General features: G+C 40.0%; 1 pseudogene; it reads left to right on the forward strand.

Annotated features, from left to right (window-relative positions):
• The first annotated feature begins 664 nt into the window (after positions 1-664).
• Positions 665-15,101, forward strand: LOC117519551 (annotated as a pseudogene).
• Positions 15,102-15,595: the final 494 nt, after the last annotated feature.

Below are 15,595 nucleotides of genomic sequence, written 5' to 3' on the forward strand. Positions count from 1 at the left end.
CTGCTCTAAGATATAAATTTGAACTGTAGACAGGACCTAAAGCCCTGTTTACACATAGACGGTAAGAGCTCCCGGAAGCGTCCCGGAAGAGTTTTTGGCCGTCTTAAGGAACAAATGCCGTTGTTAACGCCGGCACTAGGGGGCGTGGCTTAGTTCCGGCTTTACCGGGAATCGTCGAAAAAATGATTCAACATGTCGAATAATTCCAGAAGCGCTCCCGGAGAATTTGCGTGACGACGGAGACAACGCGAAAAAACGGCGTTTGATACTTTTTAATCACTGTTTCATCCTGCCCCTTCATGTAGTGCCGCAGTTACACCGCCGTAATTGGCGGCCGGTGTTGTATCCCTAATCAACGGCATGTAAAACGGCGATAGAGCCCACATCAGCATCCTCACGGGCGTTTTAACTGGCGACAGAGGCAGACAAAATGGCGGCGCTAGCGGACAATACGCCGTTCTAAATGCTGACCAGGCATTCATTGAACCGAAACTGTTGGTTTTAATTTGTATAATACTATAATACTATCTACCCCTTTTTAATTCGCTTAAACCCATTGGAGTTGTGCAAGTGCTGAAACAAGGAAATTAATAAAAAGAAGTTGCATAAGATGGATGAAGAATTTTGGCTGTCTTCTTGTTTTGCTGTAGGTACCATGGACAACACTGCTGCCCCGTGTATTACCTGTGAACTGATATCATTGAAAGGTTTCAAGATGATCAGAATGTTTGCTAAGCTAAGTGAAGTGGAGCAGATATATAACTTGGAGATTAGAGATTCAGACGTGTTCGTGGTCACCTATCCAAAATCAGGTAAAAAGAAAATGTGCTGTTGCCCTATAACCTCACTGGTAGAGGGTCTACTTCCCATACAGCTTGAGAACAGTGCAGGACAGACATAGTGCTGGTTGCATTAGCACTGGGGACTCTTTGGCTCTCACACTATAGAGGAAGGTGGTGAGAACTAGAACTTCTTGTGCAGTGACTTAGATTTACAAAATTATCAAACTAGTAAAGGTGTGTCAAATGATTTCATGAATGCTGATCCATAGACTACTTGGATGTGGAAAGTTTATAGCAAAAATAATAATACCTAGCTGATTACCCGACCCAAGCCAGAATGTGTGAACAGCACCTCATGTGGTGATCTCACCTTCATGTGAGGAGCTGCTACACTCATGTTACTGTTCAACATGGAGACAGTTTGTACTAAAGTGCTGCCATTTATGGGGTCAACTTAATGTCATTTTTACCCAGTCAGGTACTGCAGTAGTTCAGATGTATGTTAATATTATTATTCAACAGCTCGTTCTGCTGTCAGACACTTGTTTGTTGTCAAACCTACTCAGATACTTCACATTATTATCACTTACTGAAGCGTTGCTGGGCCAGTAGCATAGATTTACATTTATGCTACCTGTCTATACCTGCCCGCAGTACCAGCCCAAAATCACTGATATTCGCCCGAGTTAGACGAGGTGCCCCTGAAAAGGAAACAAAAGTGTGTTGATGTTATCCAAAATAAACAGTTCCTCGTCCATTAAAGTCACACCGGCTGCTCTTCCAGAAGCTTGTGTCTTCAGCGATGCCAGAGTTTTTGGAAATATTTTTATATTTTTTAAGTGTTTGAATGTGCATGTGAAAACGAAGATGATCATAGCTTAAAATACATTTTTAAGTTGATGAAGCCCACATTTAGGGGTGATTCTTTAACTACGGGCACTATTGGCCTTGTAAATGTAATTTCCACCACACCATTGCCTTACAATATAAAGCGCCTTGGGGCAACTGTTTGTTGTGATTTGGTGCTATATACATGTGCTCTGATGTCACTGTTTATCTCCATAGAAACTACCCAAACAATCTTTCATACAAACTGTTTAAGGGATATTACAGTGTTGTGGTGGAAATTACGGCAATAGTGTGGGACAACTACATTTTGTTTAAAAAATCACAACAGTTGTATGACATTGAATACCCCAATTATGTTTTGATTATTTACTGATATTTTATTCAGAGATATTTTAAAACATTAGAAAAAATGTTTCTTTACCATTCATTTTTATCATTGAAGATCAAAGTCTGGGGTGTGGGACAAGCACAAACGGCAATATTTGCATATATGATGCTGAAAAAATTGAAAAAGGTGAAAAAGTCATCATAGACTACTAAACAAATTTCTTAACACACTTTCATTGTAAAGATAACTATAAAAGTGTGAAATTTCCCTTTTTCTGTTTTTCATACAATATGATCAAAGACATAATAAGTGCCCATAGTCTAAGAATCACCCTTAGTTTTCATAAAAAAAAAAAAAAAAAAAAAAAAAACTTATAGCCAATGACCCTGGAAAAACACTAACATCTAGTGGTGATAAAGGAAAGTACAGACTTGAGGATGACTTCAACCTGTGTACGGGCCACAGGCAGTGGCTGCTTTTCTGATATTCTGGTGCAGCTAGTGGATGACACAGTGAGTTCCTAATGGGGACAGCAATAGCCTGTGTCACTGCCCGTCAGTCAAAGTACATGTGTACCAAGACTGGCTCAGTTCCAAGGGGCCGTTGGACGGGACAGGAACACACACACACCACACACCACACACAACACACACACACACACACACACACACACACACACACACACACACACACACACACACAACCACACACCCACACACATCACACCCACAACACACACCGAAAACCACTGTGTTTGTATTTTTCAACAGTAGTCCTTTGTTTAAGACTGCATTCAATTTAAAGAGGAGGAACTGGTAGTAATTACTGCAGCTGTTTCTCAATGAGGAGTTAAAAGTTCTGTCATTTGACATTAACTTTGACCACACGAGGAGAATACATTACTTCCCAGAAAACTCGATCAACAGGCTCACAGAGGGTATCGACTGACTCCACTTTGACCTGGAAGTTCCTGCAAGGACTGTTCATTTTCACGATAATTTGCAGTTATTTTAACATATTTATTATTATTATTTTCTTTGAGTATGGCTAGTGGTAAGTTACCTAAGGAACTCCTGTGTTACATGGACACGCTTAAGCGTTTTATCTTTATTTTTTCGTCATTAATGACAAAAATTGTCACTGCAACTTGCGTGTGTATTAAGGCGTGGAAGCCCGACCTGGACCCAATGGGACCCCATGGGTCAGGGCCGTGGGCTCAGACAAATATTTCACAGTGGTGCTCTGGTTCAGGTTGTATTCTGATACAATACGATACGATACACTTTGTCTTGGACTCCAGGAGCTGCACAGATAAAACTGCCATGGCATAGTTACATAACTCATGCATATTGCACATAATACACACACCAATATTGCACATACCCCTTTTGCAAACAGTCTTGCACAGATGGTTCATGCATGTTGCACAGACCCCAAATACACATATCTAAACTGCACATATCCTTGTTGCACAGCAGTCTCACACAGATGATTCATGCATATTGCACATATCCCTAATACACATGCCCATATTGCCGTCTCCCACATATGGTTAAAAGGAAAATGCTGACAATATAGTGAATGACAATGAATAAATAACACTGAAGAGCAATGCCACCATGACATTAATGCACAATCCTAGTTCCTGTCCCAGGAACCATTATTTAAAATGCCAATTGACATGGGCACAAATGAGTTCTTAAAGCAATTCAGTCTACACTGAGGGACTCTGTATCAAACTGATAAACTTTATTGTTTTTGTGCAAATATTTGCTCATTTTGAAATGGATGCCTGCAACAGTTGGGACGGGGCCACAAAAGACTGGGAATGTTGATGAATGCTCAAAGAACACCTGTTTGCAAACAGGAGAATGTCATGATTGGGTATAAAAGGAGCATCCCCAAAAGGCTCAGCCATTCACAAGCAAACATGGGGCGAGGATCACTACTTTGTGAACAACTGCATGAAAAAATAGTCCAACAGTTTAAGAATAATGTTTCTCAACATTCAATTGCAAGGAATTAGGGATTCCATCATCTACAGTCCATAATATAATCAGTAGATGCAGAGAATCTGGAGAACTTTCTACACATAAGCAACAAAGCCAAAAACCAACACTGAATGCCCGTGACCTTCAATTCCTCAGGTGGCACTGCATTAAAACCAACATCATTGTGTAAAGGATCTTACTGCGTGGGCTCAGGAACACTTCAGTAAACCATTGTCAATTAACACAGTTCGTCACTACATCTACAAGTGCAAGTTAAAACTCTGCCATGCAAAGTGAAAGCCATACATCAACAACATCCATAAATGCCGCTGCCTTCTCTGGGCCCGAGCTCATTGTGTGTCATCAAGTGTGCTGTGGTCTGATGAGTCCACATTTCAAATTGTTTTTGGAAATCATGAATGTCGTGTCCTCGGACAAAAGGGAAAAAGACCATCCAGATTGTTACCAGCGCAAAGTTCAAAAGCCAGCATCTGTGATGGTATGGGGGTGTGTTATTGCCCATGGCATGGGCAACTTACACATCTGTGATGTCACCATCAATGCTGAAAGGTACATCCAGGTTTTGGAGCAACACATGCTGCCATCAAAGCAACGTCTTTTCAGGGACGTCCCTGCTTTTTTCAGCAAGACAATGCCAAGCCACATTCTGCACGTGTTACAACAGCGTGGCTTTGTAGTAAAAGAGTGCAGGTACTAGACTGGCCTGCCTGCAGTCCAGACCTGTTGCCCATTGAAAATGTGTGGCGCATTAAGAAGCGCAAAATACGACAACGGAGACCCTGGACTGTTGAACAACTGAAGTCGCACATCAAGCAAGAATGGCAAACAATTCCACCTGCAAAGCTTCAACAATTAGTGTCCTCAGTTCCCAAACGCTTACTGAGTGTTGTTAGAAGGAAAGGTGATGTTACACAGTAGTAAACATACCACTGTTCCAACTTTTTTGAAACGTTGCAGGTATCCATTTCAAAATGAGCAAATATTTGCACAAAAACAATAAAGTTGATCAGTTTGAATATTAAATATATTGTCTTTGTGGTGTATTCAATTGAATATAAGTTGAAGAGGATTTACAAATCATTGTATTCTGTTTTTACTTACATGTTATACAACGTCCCAACTTCATTGGAATTGGGGTTGTATAACTTCTGCTGTAAAGGGGAGCATAAATTATTGACATGTGTTTCCCAGCTAAACTGGTTTTCTAAGTAAATGCTTAGATACCTGTAAAAGCTGACTTGACTGATTTCTTTGTCATGGATTACCAGAGGGGTATGATCACCGATAGAGCGAGGGTCAATTATCATCTCCTCAGTTTTCTTTACATTTATGGTAAGAAAATTAGCATCATGCCAGTGGACAAAAGAGTGCACCTCGTTAAAGTACAGTGATGTATCTGAGTCTTTGTGAAGCAGACTGAGGATGGGAGTGTCATCAGAAAACTTAAAAACATGGTTTCCATGAAAGTGGCTAATGCAATCATTAGTATAAAGAGTAAAAATGATAGGAGAACTGACGTTGGGCAGGGTTTTTTGGGGACTGGAACAATAATTGATTTTTTTTCCAGAGAAAAGGAACTGTGTGCTGGTCTACAGACTGCTGGAAGACTGGGCACCAGGCTGGTGTGAGCTCCTCTGTTCACATCAGCAAAGAAACACTTGAATGTTGACATTTAAATTAATTAATTAATTAATTAACTATGCAGTGTAGCCAACAGGTCTGCTTCACATGATCCAAATATTTGTAATCTTCCTGTTCGCTGGGTTTAGGATTGAAACGACAAAGTAACAGCTTCGGGTTCGGACAGAACTGCACTCTAATGTGTGCTGCCTCTCTCTCTCTTTCCAATAGATAGAAATAATCCTGAGGGATTGGCTAACCACTGCCTTCTCCGGTCATGACACAGGACTTCATTTTCTGCCCATTGCATTTTTACAATGTGTGGCAGGTGCAAAAACAAGCAATCGCTTTTTTATCGGACCTGTTCGAACATCTGTAAAATGTTGCAGTAGTTGACTATTGTTGTGCTTCTTTATCACACATAAAATATCATTGCACACATTCTTTTTGGGGGTTGATGTTGCCAGTATGGCCACGGCTGCAGGATATGACGTCACGTGAATACCCTCTATTTATAGGAAAGCTACATGTTACATATGAAAACTCCTAGCCACATAATAATCTTACATATACATCCACTTCATCTCATTGTAATATCCAGTACTGTCTCCCAACCTACTGCAAATCTATTATATGGCAAAAGTTCATAAAATTACTACATATATGAATTGTCCCAACGGACACTATAAGGTTGCCTGGAGAGCGCGGCTGGATTTGGTCAAGACTGCTGGCTATATGGCATGGTTATTAATAAATGACTAATTGAAAATTATATCCATTGTAACAGTATATTCCAGAAGCCTAATGTTAAGCGAATATTGTGAAGAAACAGAGAATGAGTGTATTACGGAAACAATAAAAATCAAAAGGTATGGAATGGACATGTTGAAGAAAGATGTAATACAAAAGTCTGACCTAATTGTTTCCATTTTACAAGGAGACCAATAGATGAAAACAAGGCAGTTGGTAATTTGTCTGTTTTCTTTTATAGGGACCATCTGGATGCAGCAGATCTTACTGCTTATAAAAGCTAAGGGAGAAGTTACAGCCTTCACCGATCCAGACACCGAAAGCAACGGTGATTTAATTCCCTGGATTGAGCTAAATGGCGGAATAGAGGCATTCATCACGGCTTCGTCACCCCGGCTAAGGGTCAGCCACTTGCAGCCCCAGTTAATGCCTGCTGCTCTGAGTCAAAAGAAGGGCAAGGTCAGTTTCTGGTGACTGTCTTTTTCCATTTTAAATGACCTACTTGCCATTTTCCCCTCATTAAGAGGAACTGATCTCAATGGACTTTCAGCCGACTTTATGAAAAGGGAGGAGCACAGGGAAACATAGAAGAAGGTGCACAAAGGTTGATAGCATTCTTTGTAGGAAATGCAAGGTAAAAGAAGGTGGTGGCAGGAGAGAGTGTAGCCAAACAGCTTAGGATGGTGGTTTGTAGGATGACTTTTGAGGTGAAGAAGAAGAGAGTGAGCTCAACAAAGGATCAGATGGTGGAAGCTGAAGGAGGAAGATTGTTGTGTGAAATTCAATGAGGAGGTGAGAGAAGCAGGGATGGAGGGGAAGCAGTTTTGGACAACTGGAAAAGTACTGCAGATGTGGTGAGGGAGACAGCTAGGAAGGTACTGGGTGTGACATCTGACCATTGGAAGGAAGACAAGGAGACTTGGTGGTGGAATGAAGATATCCAGTAAAGCATAAGGAGAAAGAGGTTGGTGAAAAGAATTGGGATAGTCAGAGAGATGAAGAAAGTGGACAGGAGTACAAGGAGATGTGGTGTAAGGAGAAAAGAGAAGTGGCAAAAGCTAAGGAAAAGGCATATAGCGAGATGGACAAGAAGTTGAATAGTAAGGAAATAGAAAAGGTCTTGTACCAATTGGCCAGACAAAGAAACCGGAGTGCCCAGAGAAAACCCACGCAGACACGTGGAAACATGCAAACTCCACACAGAAAGGCCGGGAATTGATCCCATTAATTTCTTGCTGTGAAGCACCAGTGCAAACCACTAAGCCACCGTGAGGCTTAGTGGAGAAGATGAGGCACCATGAAGAAAATGAGAGAGAGAAAAGGCTGGATTATGTGAAGAGAGTAAATCAGGAAGTGCAAGAGATTAGTAAGGATGAAGTGAGGGCAGCTATGAAGACGATGGAGAGTGGAAAGGAAGCTGGTCCAGATGCCATTCCAGTAGAGGCATAGAAATGTCTAGGAGAGATGGCAGTGGAGTTTCAAACATGATTGTTTAATAAAATCTTGGAAAGTGAGAGGATGCTTGAGGAGTGGGGAATGAAGTGTGCAAGAGGGAACAAGGGTGATGTGCAGAGCTGCAGTAAATACAGAGGCATACAGTTGATCAGTCACAGCATGAAGTTATGGGAAAGAGTAGTAGAAGCTAGGCTTAGAAAACAGGTGAAGATCTCTAAGCAGCAATGTGGTTTCATGCGGAGGAAAAGAGCTCTACAGATGCAATGTTTGCTCTGAGAATACTGTTGGAGAAGTATAGAGAAGGCGAGAAGGAATTACATGGTGTGTTTGTGGATTTAGAGAAAGCTAATGACAGGGTGCCAAGAGAAGAGTTGTACATAGTATTGTATGAGGAAGTGGCAGAGAAGTATGTTAGGGTAATATGCAACATGTACAGAGATGGTGCGACAGTGGTGAGATGCACAATAGGAATGACATACTCATTCAAGGTGGAGGTGGGATTACACCAAGGATCAGCTCTGAGTCCTTTCTTTTCACACTGGTGATGGACAGGTTGACAGATGAGATTAGACAAGACTCTCCATGGACTATGATGTTTGCAGATGACATTGTGATCTGTAGTGAGAGTAGAGAGCAGGTTGAGTCTAGCCTGGAGAGGTGGAGATATGCTTTGGAGAGAAGGGGAATGAAAGTCAGTAGGAGCAAGACTGAGTACATGTGTGTGAATGAGAGGAGCCCAGTGAAATAGTGCAATTATAAGGAGTAGAAGTTCTCACACACACTGTACGTTCAAAAACCACACGTCGGAAGTGGTGAAAGTAGATGAGTTTAATACTTGGGATCAACTGTCCAAAGTAATGGAGAGAGTGGTAGAGAGGTGAGGAAGAGAGTGCAGGCAGGGTGGAGTGGGTGAAGAAAGGTGGCAGGAATAATTTGTGACTGAAGAATATCAGCAATAGTGACAGGAAAAGTCTACAAAACAGTAGTGAGATGTTGTACATCTTAGAGACGGTGGCACTAACAAAAAGACAGGAGGCAGAGCTGGAGGTGGCAGAGCTGAAGATGTTGAGATTCTCTTTGGGAGTGATGAGAATGGACAGCATTAGGAATGAACCTATCAGAGGGACAGCTCAGGTGGGACGGTTTGGAGACAAAGTAAGAGGCAAGATCAAGATGGTTTGGACATGTGCAGAGGAGGGACCCGGGTTATATAGGGAGAAGGATGCTGAGGATAGAGCCATCAGGCTGGAGAAGAGGAGGGAGGCCAAGGAGGAGGTTTATGGATGTGCTGAGAGAGGACAAGCAGGTAGTTGGTGTGACAGAAGAAGGTACAGAGGACAGGGTGAGATGGAAACGATTGATCTGCTGTGGTGCCCCCTAATGGGAGCAGCCGACAGAGGAAGAAAACTGTCTTAATGTGGTGTGTGGCTTTGCCAGAAACAAGTAACACTGTCTTTTTTACTATGTATTGCAACTGTTCTTGATTTTACTATCTCTTTTTAATCTTATGTAAAGATTTAAGTTCAAGAAAAGTATCCCCAATTGGGGCAAATCGAAGACATTACTGGTGTTGTATTTAAATTGTTGCTTAAATAAAATTATTATATCTTATGTGGTGTTTTTTTGGTCCTTTTGTAAACTCTTATGATTATATATGTGATATTAATGGTGTTATAATTCTCTGTTCCAAGTGTAACTTGTGTGTTGCTAGTTTAAAAAAACAATGTCATGGTCATTAATTAAGACTTCCAAGAGGAAATTGATCTTTAAAAACATGGTTATGGTGAAAATACATTGAAAACTGGTTTAACAGTGAAGGTTATTCAGCGTCTACATAGCCGTTGAATAAATCTTTCCATTTAAACCAATGATAAATGTGGATGTGCCTTGTTAGCTAGGCTTGAAAATTATAATTTGCTATACTTTACTCATTGTACAGTTTGAAAAATATCCCTATTCAGATCATGGTTAAAAATGGTCTAAACTTGATTGTTGATTAAACATCTACAAATCGATGGTGAAACACTCACTTTTGAACCATTTTTGAACATCTTTTCAACTGTGGGTGTAGATGTGTTTCTAAACATCTTTGCAAAGGAAAAATGCTCACTAGGTTGGGCAAGATCCTTAATCCCCAGGCTGCTCCTGATGTGCAGGGAGTGCCTTGCTGGGCAGCACCCTGACATTTGTGTTTGTTTGAATGGGTGAGAACACAGTCATCACAAATGGTCAGATAGGGATAATATGAAAAAATATTACATTTTGCATGTTTTCCAGTTGTAACAATAAAATGTCATATGGATAGTGTCTCAGTAAACATGATGGTAACATGCAGTAAACCATTTAAACTTGTTTTTTTTCCCCCTTCTTTAAAAGGTGATCTATGTGCTAAGAAACCCTAAGGATGTGCTCGTCTCCTACTACCACTTCCACAAATTTGCAGTTTTTTTTGGAAACTCCTGCAAGTTTTGATGTCTTCTTTGAGAAGTTCATCACCGGTGATGGTAGGAATGGTTCCTGTCTTTTGCTTACAAAATAACATTTGCATGATGATATTTCATTGTGATTGTACAGCAGTGCAGCTCATGGTGAATGTTGGTAGAAACAGTGCGTCTTGATATTCTCCATCATTTCTTGCAGTGAATGGAGAGCAGCTGGTTCGAGCACATTAAAACGTGGTACTCTCAGAAGGACAAGATGAACATCCTGTTCATCAGATATGAAGACATGATTCACGTAGGAGCTCAACTCATTCGATGTTGTATTTGATCACATATGCTGGGGTAAGGCAATATTTTAAAAATACTTTTCTCCTTCTATCAGGATTTAAGGTCAGCAGTACAGAGGATGTCCTTGTTTTTGGGTGGAGGAGCTGAATGAGGAGCAGATAGCCAACGTAGTGAAGCACAGCACCTTCAAAAGCATGCAGAGAAATCCTCAAGCCAGCTATGAGCGAGTCCCCAACCTGCTGCTCAACCAACACAGGGGAAATTCATGAGGAAAGGTAACAGTGTTAATAAAGTATAAAACAGATGGACCATTGAGTGACCCACAATTTAAAAAAAAAAGTTGAGGGAAAACTTAACAACTTTAACCAAATGGCTGCAACAAATTATTAATTTTGTATTCATTCAAATTCTGTCGTTGCCACCTCCAATCCAATCATCCTCGTCTTCCTTTGATTCGTGTATCCCCTCCCCTAATATTTTATTCATATGTCACTTCAAGCAATCATTACATTGATTTGAAGCCCAAAATGAGTGGAGCATTTTCAGGACGCTTTAGTGTTCACATATATTGGCTCAAAACTTTCAACTCAGCTTTCCCTAACACGCACATTTCATTTGCGAACCAGCTGTTTTCACTTAATATATAATATTTACCACCCCTTGCTGGATTGGCATGTGAGTACAGAATGGAATTATCAACATCCATTGTTTAGTGTAGTTAGCTAATATCCTTCAATGTTCTTTTTTGGTGACATTCATCCTTGACCCAAAATACATAAGCATACCAAATGGCAAATGTCAGCTCTCCCCAGTTTGTCCGTGATCAAAGTTTATATATATGTATATAATATAATGTATATATATATGAGGTCTGTGATGAAAAAGCGGTCCTTTTTATTTTTTTCAAAAAATAAATGGATTTGATCCATATGTTTTTACGTCAGACAAGCTTGAACCCTCGTGCGCATGCGTGAGTTTTTCACGCTTGTTGGTGACGTCATTCGCCTGTGGGCAGGCCTTGAGTGAGGAGTGCTCCACCCCGCCCGTTGGAATCACTTTGTCTGAATAGCCACTGCGGACGGCGCGGCGTTGCTTTATCAACATTTTTTCTGGACCTGTGAGGGATATCCGATGTGGACAGTATTCGAGAAATTAAGCTGGTTTTCGAGTGAAAGTTTAACGGATTATGGGGTGTTTCTGTCGCTGTACGGACTTCCCACGGAGCGGGCCGTCGTGCAGGGCTACCAGGCGCCGTCGTCGGCCTGTTTCGACCTGAAAACATTCTAATTTAAGGCTTAATTCACCCAGGATGTCGTGAGAGAACAGAGAAGCTTCAGAACAGGCCGGCATGAGGACTTTATGTGGACATTCCCCTGTTTAAGGACATTTTGTAATGAAAGATGTGTGCGCAAAATCTGTGTGCACACCGCGACAGGAAAAACACCTCCGTGTTGAAAACCATTTGTAAAATTCAGGCGGCTTTTGATGGCTTTCAACAAGTGAGTAAACTGAGAAATTGTTAAACAGCTTGGGCAGTTCCAACTTGCCGTTAAGGTTTCCAACGGAGGTGTTTTCCTGTCGCGACCCCCGCGGTCGGGTCCGGCCGACATGCGACTCTGCCGCACGTTCTTTCATTACAAACTATCCGTTAACAATGGAAGTCCTAATAAACTCCTCATGCCGACTTCTTCTGAAAGTTCTCTGTTCTCTGACGACTTACTGGGTCAACAGAGCCTGAAATGTGGAAGTTTTCAACTTGAAACGACGAGACGCTGCCGCCTCGAAGCGCAGATCGCCGTCAGGCGCCGTGGGCCGTCCTTAAAGCGACACTACCAGACCAAAATCTCTCATCAGCCGTTAAAATTTTTACTGAAAACCAGCTGAATTTATCGAATGGTGTCCACTCAGTTGTGCCTTACAGTTTTTGAAAAAAATTTTTATCAAACAAAGTAGCAGTCTCTGAGCCATTCCTAAACAATGAAAAAACGACGAGAGGGTGGGCGACTCCTCACTCAAAGACTGCCCACAGGCGAATGACGTAACCGACAGGCGTGAAAAAACTCTCGCATGCCCACGAGGGTTCAAGCATGTCTGATGTAATCACACGTGATTCAAATCCATATCGTTTTTGAAAAAATAATAAGGTCCGTTACTTTTATCACAGACCTTGTGTATATATATATATATATATATATATATATATATATATATATATATATATATATATATATATATATATACACACACACACACACACACACACACACACACACAACTTCACTTTAAATATATTGTGGTAAGCTGCCTTCAAGAACGAAAACCGAGCCAGAGCTTTGTCTTTTCTGTATTCTGCCCCAAGCAGGTGCTTTTATTTTTACACACCCACAAACAGAGAGATTGGTGGAAGACATCAAATGCACTACACTTCTCACTCATGGTAATGGCAACATGACACTTAACTAAACCAGTTGAACTGGCAAAACAGAATAAATTAATAACACTAACAACACTGCTAAACAAACATGAACCACAATAACATTTAAAACCCCAAACTCCCATGGTGCATTGCAGTACAACATCCATTGTTCACTGTTAGCCAATATCCCTAATTTCTCCAAAAATATTAGTCCTGTCAACATTCCATTTTCGACCCAAAATACATAAGCATACCAAATGGTAAACGTCAGCTCTCCCCAGTTTCTCTGTGATCAAAGTGATTCACACGCACACAGAGGCCACTTGGCTATTAAAATATAGATCCTTTCTAAATAAGCCATTCGTTTATTGACAAGATTAATCTAATGAATAAATTAATGAAGTCAAATCTAAGCAGTGAAACTACAAATTGAATTTAGTTGAAAATCAACAACAACAAAACTACAAGTTGGAAAGAGGGATAAACATAGTGAACTACATCGACTCTTAGTGAAGAATTATGTTTTTAAACTTCAGCTAGAAGCTCATTTATGGAAAATGAGTTTGGTTCGTCACACCTTTTCTTCAGATTCTCAGGTCCTTTTCTAGAAACTGAATTCGATCCTGATTCTTGGAGATGAAATATACATTATTGTGTTTGTAAACTGAACAATGAAACCATTAAAACACATTATGTAAACAGTCATTTGAAATAGATTGCTTTTGTTTATGAATTACCCTTTAAGTGAACAGAAATCAGGCATTTGAATTACTGACTGATCGAATGAAGAAAATAAGTCAACAGGTTGGGGGCTAGCTAGTTGTAGTCAGCTATTATGACTGGTTGTTCCAACCCTACAGACAATGATGCGTAGTGCTTTTGTTCTGTTTTGTTTGTTTGGCCATAGGACATGTCACCCCACTAACTGGTCTGCTCCAGGTTTCTTCTCATAAAAAAAAAAACCTGGGAGTTTTTCCCTTACCACTGACACCATTGTGCTTATGGAACAACTCTTCATTCTGTTTATTTCTGCCCAGTCATTTGCTATACCTTTTTATTCCATTGAATTGACCATTTAATTTAATTAGGTTAGTCCCATTGAGATCAGGATCTCTTTTGCAAGGGAAACCTGGACAATTATAAAGTTTCCAATCTATCTAAACTGCATGTCTTGAAATGTGGAAGGAAACCCACGTAAACACAGAGAAACATGCAAACTCCATACAGAAAGGCCACAGGTGGGAAATAATCCCATGACCTTCTTGCTGTGTGGCAAAAGTGCTAACCACTAACCCACGTTATTTCTGCTCATTGAAAGAGTTAAAGATTTTAAATTCCTTTAAAATCTCCACCAACAGGGGAAACCATTACTCTGTTGGTAATTGTCCTGTTCTTTGACAGGAAAATTTAAATATATCTAAAGACTTTTTGAGATACTTAAATGGTGTAAAAGGTCCCCAGAGGAAATCACTGCTATTACGTCATTCCATAAGTGACGAACATGCACAGAAGGTTCTGTCTGTAGATGGCAGTCTAATCAAGCTAATATTTCCAGATCTAATGGAATGTAAATTCTTTACACTGCCCTTGTCGGTCCATTTGGATTCCTGATCAGATGATTTAATTCTGATTGATGAATGAAATCTTTAATATGACATGCTGCCATTTAGATTCTCAATCATTCTGATTATTAGCATCTACATAAATGCAGCTAGTGTAAGGATTTTGACAAGTTGTGACATTTTATTTATTTTCTTTCTTACTTTGAACATTAGGCACCATTGGTGACTGGAAGCACCATTTCACTGTGGCTCTGAATGAGAGGTTTGATCAGGTCTTCCAGAAGGAGATGAAGGACCTTCCTCTCTCATTCATCTGGGACATTAATGACGATGCCTGATCAGCTGTTTGTCTTGTGATCAAAGAAGAAGTTACACACAACTGAGGCTTCAACTACATACATCATAATACACAGAACAACTTCTTACATCATCAACTTCTTTGTAATTCTTAACTGAGGGTGTCTTCCAACAACATATAATGATTATATCTGCAGAGCAGGAAGAGGATATTGACAATAATAAATTACATGTTGTGTTCCACCCCTTGTCCCTGTTTGGTGTCCTTTTTATTAAATGTTTTTGCTTTTCTCCTTGTTTTATACTTCTGCCATTTTTGAGTTCTGCTTTGGTTGTCTGGCACTGATAGTTTGTTGAATTCTCCTTATGTTAGTACCAGACATGGGGTCAAATACTTTGCATTGTATTTAAATACAAATACTTTAGATTTTTGAATTCCAAATAAACTACTTTGTACTTTTTCCAAATACAAATACTTTATATTTGAGTATTTCAAATACAAATACTTCTATGAACTGTAAACAACAAATCAACACAAAAACTGATAAACTGGTGACAATTTATTGTGAAAATAGCATGACCAAATACTATTGATAAGTAAAGGATTGAATGTTTTATCACAAATTCACTATTATAATATCACAGGCAATAATCAAACTATCACAATCTATATTCAACACGGTGTCACAGAGATTCCCAAGTTTGAAAAGTATTTGTAAAAATATTTGGAAATACTTGGGATCGTCGATGTATTTGAAATACAAATACAAATACTTTGAATTCAAAATCAGAAAA

The sequence above is a fragment of the Thalassophryne amazonica genome, chromosome 10, assembly GCF_902500255.1.
Source record: "Thalassophryne amazonica chromosome 10, fThaAma1.1, whole genome shotgun sequence".
Taxonomy (NCBI): domain Eukaryota; kingdom Metazoa; phylum Chordata; class Actinopteri; order Batrachoidiformes; family Batrachoididae; genus Thalassophryne; species Thalassophryne amazonica.